Source organism: Frankliniella occidentalis, unplaced genomic scaffold (assembly GCF_000697945.3).
Source record: "Frankliniella occidentalis isolate FOCC.00 unplaced genomic scaffold, Focc_3.1 Scaffold12, whole genome shotgun sequence".
Lineage (NCBI taxonomy): Eukaryota > Metazoa > Arthropoda > Insecta > Thysanoptera > Thripidae > Frankliniella > Frankliniella occidentalis.
Window position 1 is genome coordinate 2,497,227 of NW_026267142.1, and position 5,781 is coordinate 2,503,007.

Consider the following 5,781-nt stretch of genomic DNA (forward strand, 5'->3'; position numbering starts at 1 on the left):
AGTGCTTGAAAGTCACTTCTGAGATATAGAGCTTCAAAGTTTTGGATTTACATTGCGCCTTATGGGCGGCTGGATTTTCAGACCAGAATTACTTTTGAACTAATTAACATAACGAAATAAGGTTTCCGCTGACCGATAGCCCTTGGTTTCCTCTATCCGACGCACTTCATAACTCGAAATTTTCCAAAAACATAGTTACGACCCTATACGGCGGCCTGCTGAACTCCGTGGTTGTACCGAGCCCCTGGGAACTGCGTGTTTATACGTAGCCTCCACGAACTCCGTGTGTATAGGTTTCAAGTGTCGATTTTAATAATGTTAATTAAGAGATGCCATTTAGAAAGCATACAATTATATCTGACAATGTCAGTTGCTGCTTGTACTGTTATTCTAAATTATTATTCTTCGGTAGTTTCACCAGTCCAAAACTTAATTAAGTATAGTCTAATACCTCGTTGAGAAACAAACACTCTTCAAAAGTGGGTCTTGAACAAATACCTGTCAGTTATGCCTATTTTTGCTAAACTTATTGGAGGTGTCATAGTCAAACAGGCACGCTAGTTGAAAATTTCTTCTCGCTAGTCCACTTTATTCAGTTGCAACCATTGCACACACAGCTTTAAAGATGGCTCAAGTGTTTCAAGCAGTGGTCTCGTTGTTGTATTAATGTACCTTTTCTGCTTGTCATATTTAGAGTTATTTTGACTGAATGTTTACAGATTTTATAATAAAGGGTTGTATGTTTGCTTTTAGGTTCTTAGGTTCTAATCCTTAAAAAGGATGCCATCAGTCCTTTTGAGGACTCTTTCAGTCCTTCTCAGGACTCAAAACTGTTCTTTTGAGAATACTAGTTCTTCAATGAACTTGGTAAATTTTGGGTGAGTTTGTACCTGCAACAATAGTAACATAGCATTCTTCCTTGCTGTTTTTCTTGTCTCAACACCTTTAGTAACACTCTATTTTTGGTCTTGGGTAAAACGAATCTACTTTAGACCACTGTGTAGAGCCATCATGAATGTGTTATGTTACGCTGGATGTGTATGGTAATGTCGGTTCCTTCTCTTCTTTCAAGTACTTTTTCAATGATTTCTTTAAAACTTGAAAAGCAAATCTTGAATTCTTGATCCTTTTCTTTTTCTCTACAGTGACTGAGTGCAATTTAAAAGGAATGAAACTTCCCTCACAATGCACGACATTTTGTTCTTTCTGAGGACGTGTATTCTCTTGTAAACCTCTACAGTACACTTAAGACTTATATGGAATTATTCTATTCCCACAGGCCCCGATGTGTCAGAAGAGGTATCCAAAAGACCTAAACGGGACGTCCAGATGCCAGCCCGCATCAGGACCTCCTACTTATTTGATACTCCCACTTAACACGTTCTTTGTTGTTTTTTATTCCCTGTACAATCATACTTGGTGTTTTGAGATTCAATACTGTACTTTATGCTACCTGCGGTGAACTAGTCTTTTAATACTTTTGATACCCCACCTTAAAACGTTCTTTGTTGTTTTTTTATTCCCTGTACAATCGTACTTGGTGTTTTGAGATTCAATATTGTACTTTATGCTACCTGCGGTTAATTAGTCTTTTAATACTTTTGATACCCCACCTTAATACGTTCTTTGTTGTTTTTTATTCCCTGTTCAATCGTACTTGGTGTTATGAGATTCAATTCTCTACTTTATGCTACCTGAGGTTTTAACAGTGAAAGATCTGTGTGTTAGTCACTTGTAAAACTTATCTGATAGCAATTTGCTTCATGGGATTTTAACATTTGTAATTTTAGGAAAAGTGACCATTGTTCTACAACTCTTGTGTTTTATGCTAGGTACCTTACTGAAAGAGAGGAGCTAGTTTTAATTGTGCTTTTAAGAAAGACAACTCTTAATTACAAATAAATATTTCCACTCAAATTATTTATAGCGAGCTTGACATATCTGACCAAGCATCAGACCCAAACGCAAGTTTGTAGTTGGCCGTATTTCACCTCTTCAATGTTATTTTATACTAAGAGCTCCACTTATTATGGATCTAATTTTCATGATCTGTCTTTTTTTTTTACCCACTTTGATGGAATGTTAATTTCATTGTTTGTTACTTAGTAAGACAAATAGTATGTTGGTAAAATTGCTAGGCTTAATCTATTGTCTGCTGATGACTTCAGCATTTAATTTGTTTTTATTTCCAATTAAAAGTTGCAACTAACGACAATTCCATGTGTAATTTTTATCTGACCAATAGCGGAGCCAATTGCTCCACTGAAATGGTTCCATCCTGTTTATTGGATGCACAACAATTCAAGAGCGAGTTGTGTCAGTGATTGATCATTGATTTGGTTGTTCCTGTCGTGGGACGGGTGGCGGTCGCGCGCAGGGGATCTCATGTCACGTACTAGCAGCTGAGCGTGGCTACTAAGGAGTGCGCCGAGGTGGTCTCATGCTCAGGACCCGGCCGACCCGGAGCCCCTTTTTGCAGGGCAAGGGGGCCGCGATTCTACCGGCGGCCCACCCTACGGCTCCTACCTAGCGCTCAATGTACGGTGACGAGGTTGAAGGTCTTGTTGACGGCAGATAAGAATAGCTCTGATTGGCGTAGAAAACTTAAGGGGTCGAGTGACAAGCCCTGGGTGGCAGTGCGCCTGCTCGCCTTGCTTGTAGACTGGCCAGCACCATGCTCTTGGGCCTGTCCCCTCCACGCTGTTCTCGGTGCATATGACCAGCACCGGGCGCGTGGGTGTCGCCCCCGCGGCCGGCGGGCACCACTGCGGGCGACGGCACGACGGCCGTCGGGGCCACGGGGACCGCGGTGGACTCTGGACTCTGGCGACCCCAGAAGGTGCAGCAGGTCCGAGTCGAAGCTCACGATCCGCGCGTCTTGATTGGCTCACGCTTGGCCGTCTCAATGGCGAGGGCCGTACTGCCGTACTGGCGCCGTGCCTGCGTGGCAGAGGACTCCGAACACCCTCCCTCAGCTCAGCTGACAGCACACGTTGTCGCTGACCCCGGACACGCACGCACACGCCCGGGCAGGGTGCTTCAAACATGCCCCTTCCCCTTCTCTTTGGGCCGCGTGCGGGGACGGCAAACAGCGCCCCTGCAGTGCATGCGTATACTGCGGGCTGGCCTTCCCCGAGTCTCGCAGGCGCTGAGCTCATGTTATTTCCCCAATGAATTTGAGGAAAACGGCAGTACTTTCTGGCCGAACTCGACCCAGCTAGACCTAGACGACATGGAGAATAACTGTCTCCATGCTCCCCACGTAGGCCACGGCCTGAGCTCATAGAGTCGATGTTGTGATAGTCAAACGCGAGGACGGAGGACGCCGACGTCAGGCACTGCCGGCGCACTGCCGCAGCGCGAAAGGACGGCGCCAGCCTACATCAGGACGAGAACTGCCATGGAGAGAAAGCATGAACTTTGAACGTTACCGGGTGCAGGCTAAGATGACATTACGTTGGGTTGCCTATGCACTGGGTGCAGGGGCGGGGGACTGGTAGGGGAGCTGCCGATCCCCCGCTAACACCCCGCGCCTGCAGCCAGTGCATAGGCAACCCCAACGTAATTTCATGTCTTAGCCTGGACACCCGGTATTATTACTCGCACCGCAGCTGCATGCTAAAGCGCGTGCCACATGCGCACTACTGTCCTTCCCTGCGTGTACGGGGCGCGGGCGCCGCGTGGGCGGATGGGTGTGGCGGCTCGGTAGGCCAGGAATGTTCGATCCTTCCCTGCAGGTGCTCGTGGTGGCCGGCGAGCGGGCCTCAGGCTGCGGTAGACTTTACTGCGTGCTCCCTTCCTCCAGGGTAGGACGGAGCAGAGGCCTGCATCGGTCAGTTAAACAGGAGCGCACGAAAAGCTCTTGGACGCTCTTGCCCCCCTCCCCGCAGCAAATTTTATAACTTTATCGCTGAGTGTCTAGCTGCAATTACTTTCCAGGCCACTTGTCGGTCATCTCATGATCCATAGTCTTTATATCGTTGGATACTAATGGGAAAATATAAACAAGTTCCAAGTTTTTGACTGCGAATAAAATTCTATTCAAAATTGAAAGTCATGACTATGTATAATAGTTCTGGCGCCTAATCGCAGTCAAGACTGCGAATAGTCTTCTCCACTTTATACACAGTTCTAGCTGTGAGTAACTCTAGTGTACTTATTGACAGCATTGACTGCGAACAAGTTGACAGTCGCTCTGCGCAGTCGTGACTGTCAATAACAGCGGCCAATGGTTTAAAGCCAGATTTGAGGGATTGTTTCAGAGATTTCAACCTGTTTTCAAATGCAAAAGCACTAAAGGTGTCCATTGGGCCATGTTGGGCACACTCTTCACCTAAGTGGCTCATAGAATGCACATTATAAACCACAAACATGCGACCATAAATAGCAATACTGTGAGTAATAAACAGTCTTAACATCTCTTTAGTAAGGTCATTTTTAGTATTGTAGTACACAGAACTGTTCAAAATATAAATACCACAGTGTAGAAGCAGAAAGTGCTGATAGACATTGTTATCAAGTACACCTCGGAAAACTAGGAGGCCATCATACAATAATGACCTCCGAAATTCAGTGCCTTTGACGAATGGAAGTTCTAGCCATGACTTTGGTTTGCGATTAAAGTCTGATGGACATGAAGCTCGTAGCATATGAAGCCTCTCCGAAATCTGAGCAATAGCATTTGCACACAATCTCCAGGGACCAATCCATCGGATCCATGCACCAATTAATCTCTTATACACACCCATATAAATTAGGTGTAATCCGTCCAATCAGAATTGAGACACGAGACGACAGTCAGTGTTAAGCAAAGGAGATTCGCCAACATGGTGCTCTTCATTATCTTGATCTCTGAATGACTGATCGGTTCGTAGACGTGCATCCAAGTCACAGAAAGTCATTCGAAAATTAAGATACACACCCTCAACTTCACACTTCTCACATCCAAAGTAGCCAGCATGTGAAGTTATGCATTTTAATTGGGCTCTTGCTTTAGCATCACAAATGTAGTGCCGAACTTTAAATTCATACACATTTCCTCTGCTATTGAAACCGTTGTGTCTCAGGTGATTGTATTCTTCCACATAGTCATCTAATACATCATGGGAGTTTGGTTCTTTATCTCCAAGAAAGAGTGCAATAATAAAAGGTTGATTTTTAGAACCTACAAGTCTTCCCAAAATACAATAAAAATGCTCACGAGAACTTTTGAATAGAGGTAGTCCATCTGCATTAATATCTATTTCAACACAACCATATCTATTAAGATATGCTTCTAGATCTAAAGTTTGCAAGTTGGCTTGGATGCCTTTATACCATAACTGTCCATCTGCAACGTCTCGAACTTCCTCATTGATTGGGGTACTCAGAAGGGTTTTATATGAAAGGGGTCAAGTAGGGTGAACACGATGCAGAACGGCTAGCAATTGATCAAGCTTACGCATGGAGAGCACACCAGCACCACGGGCCCATTCCCTAACACCGTTCACAACAAATTCTTCCATTTCATTTGCATCATTAAATTGTGGTTCTTGATTGTTATTTTCCTGGTCACTATCACTGTTGATATAATCACTTTCATCGTCTCCATCGTCGCTGTCACCACCATCATTGTCGTCATCACCATCACCATCATCGTCACCATCATCATTGTCATCATCATCACCGTCATCATCATCATCACCATCTCCTCCGCCATCACCATCATCACTGTCATTGTCACCATCATTATCATCTCCTCCGTCATCACCATCACCACTGTCATTGTCACCATCATTATCA

General features: G+C 44.7%; 1 protein-coding gene across 1 annotated transcript in view; it reads left to right on the forward strand.

Annotated features, from left to right (window-relative positions):
- LOC113215848 (uncharacterized) overlaps nt 1–1,607 on the forward strand; it is a 10,513-nt gene extending 8,906 nt beyond the window's left edge. The window contains exons 15-16 of the mRNA XM_052263493.1: nt 754–878; nt 1,280–1,607. The gene's annotated coding sequence lies outside the window, so the exon portion shown is untranslated. The remainder of the gene's footprint in view (nt 1–753; nt 879–1,279) is intronic.
- The last annotated feature ends 4,174 nt before the right edge of the window (nt 1,608–5,781 follow it).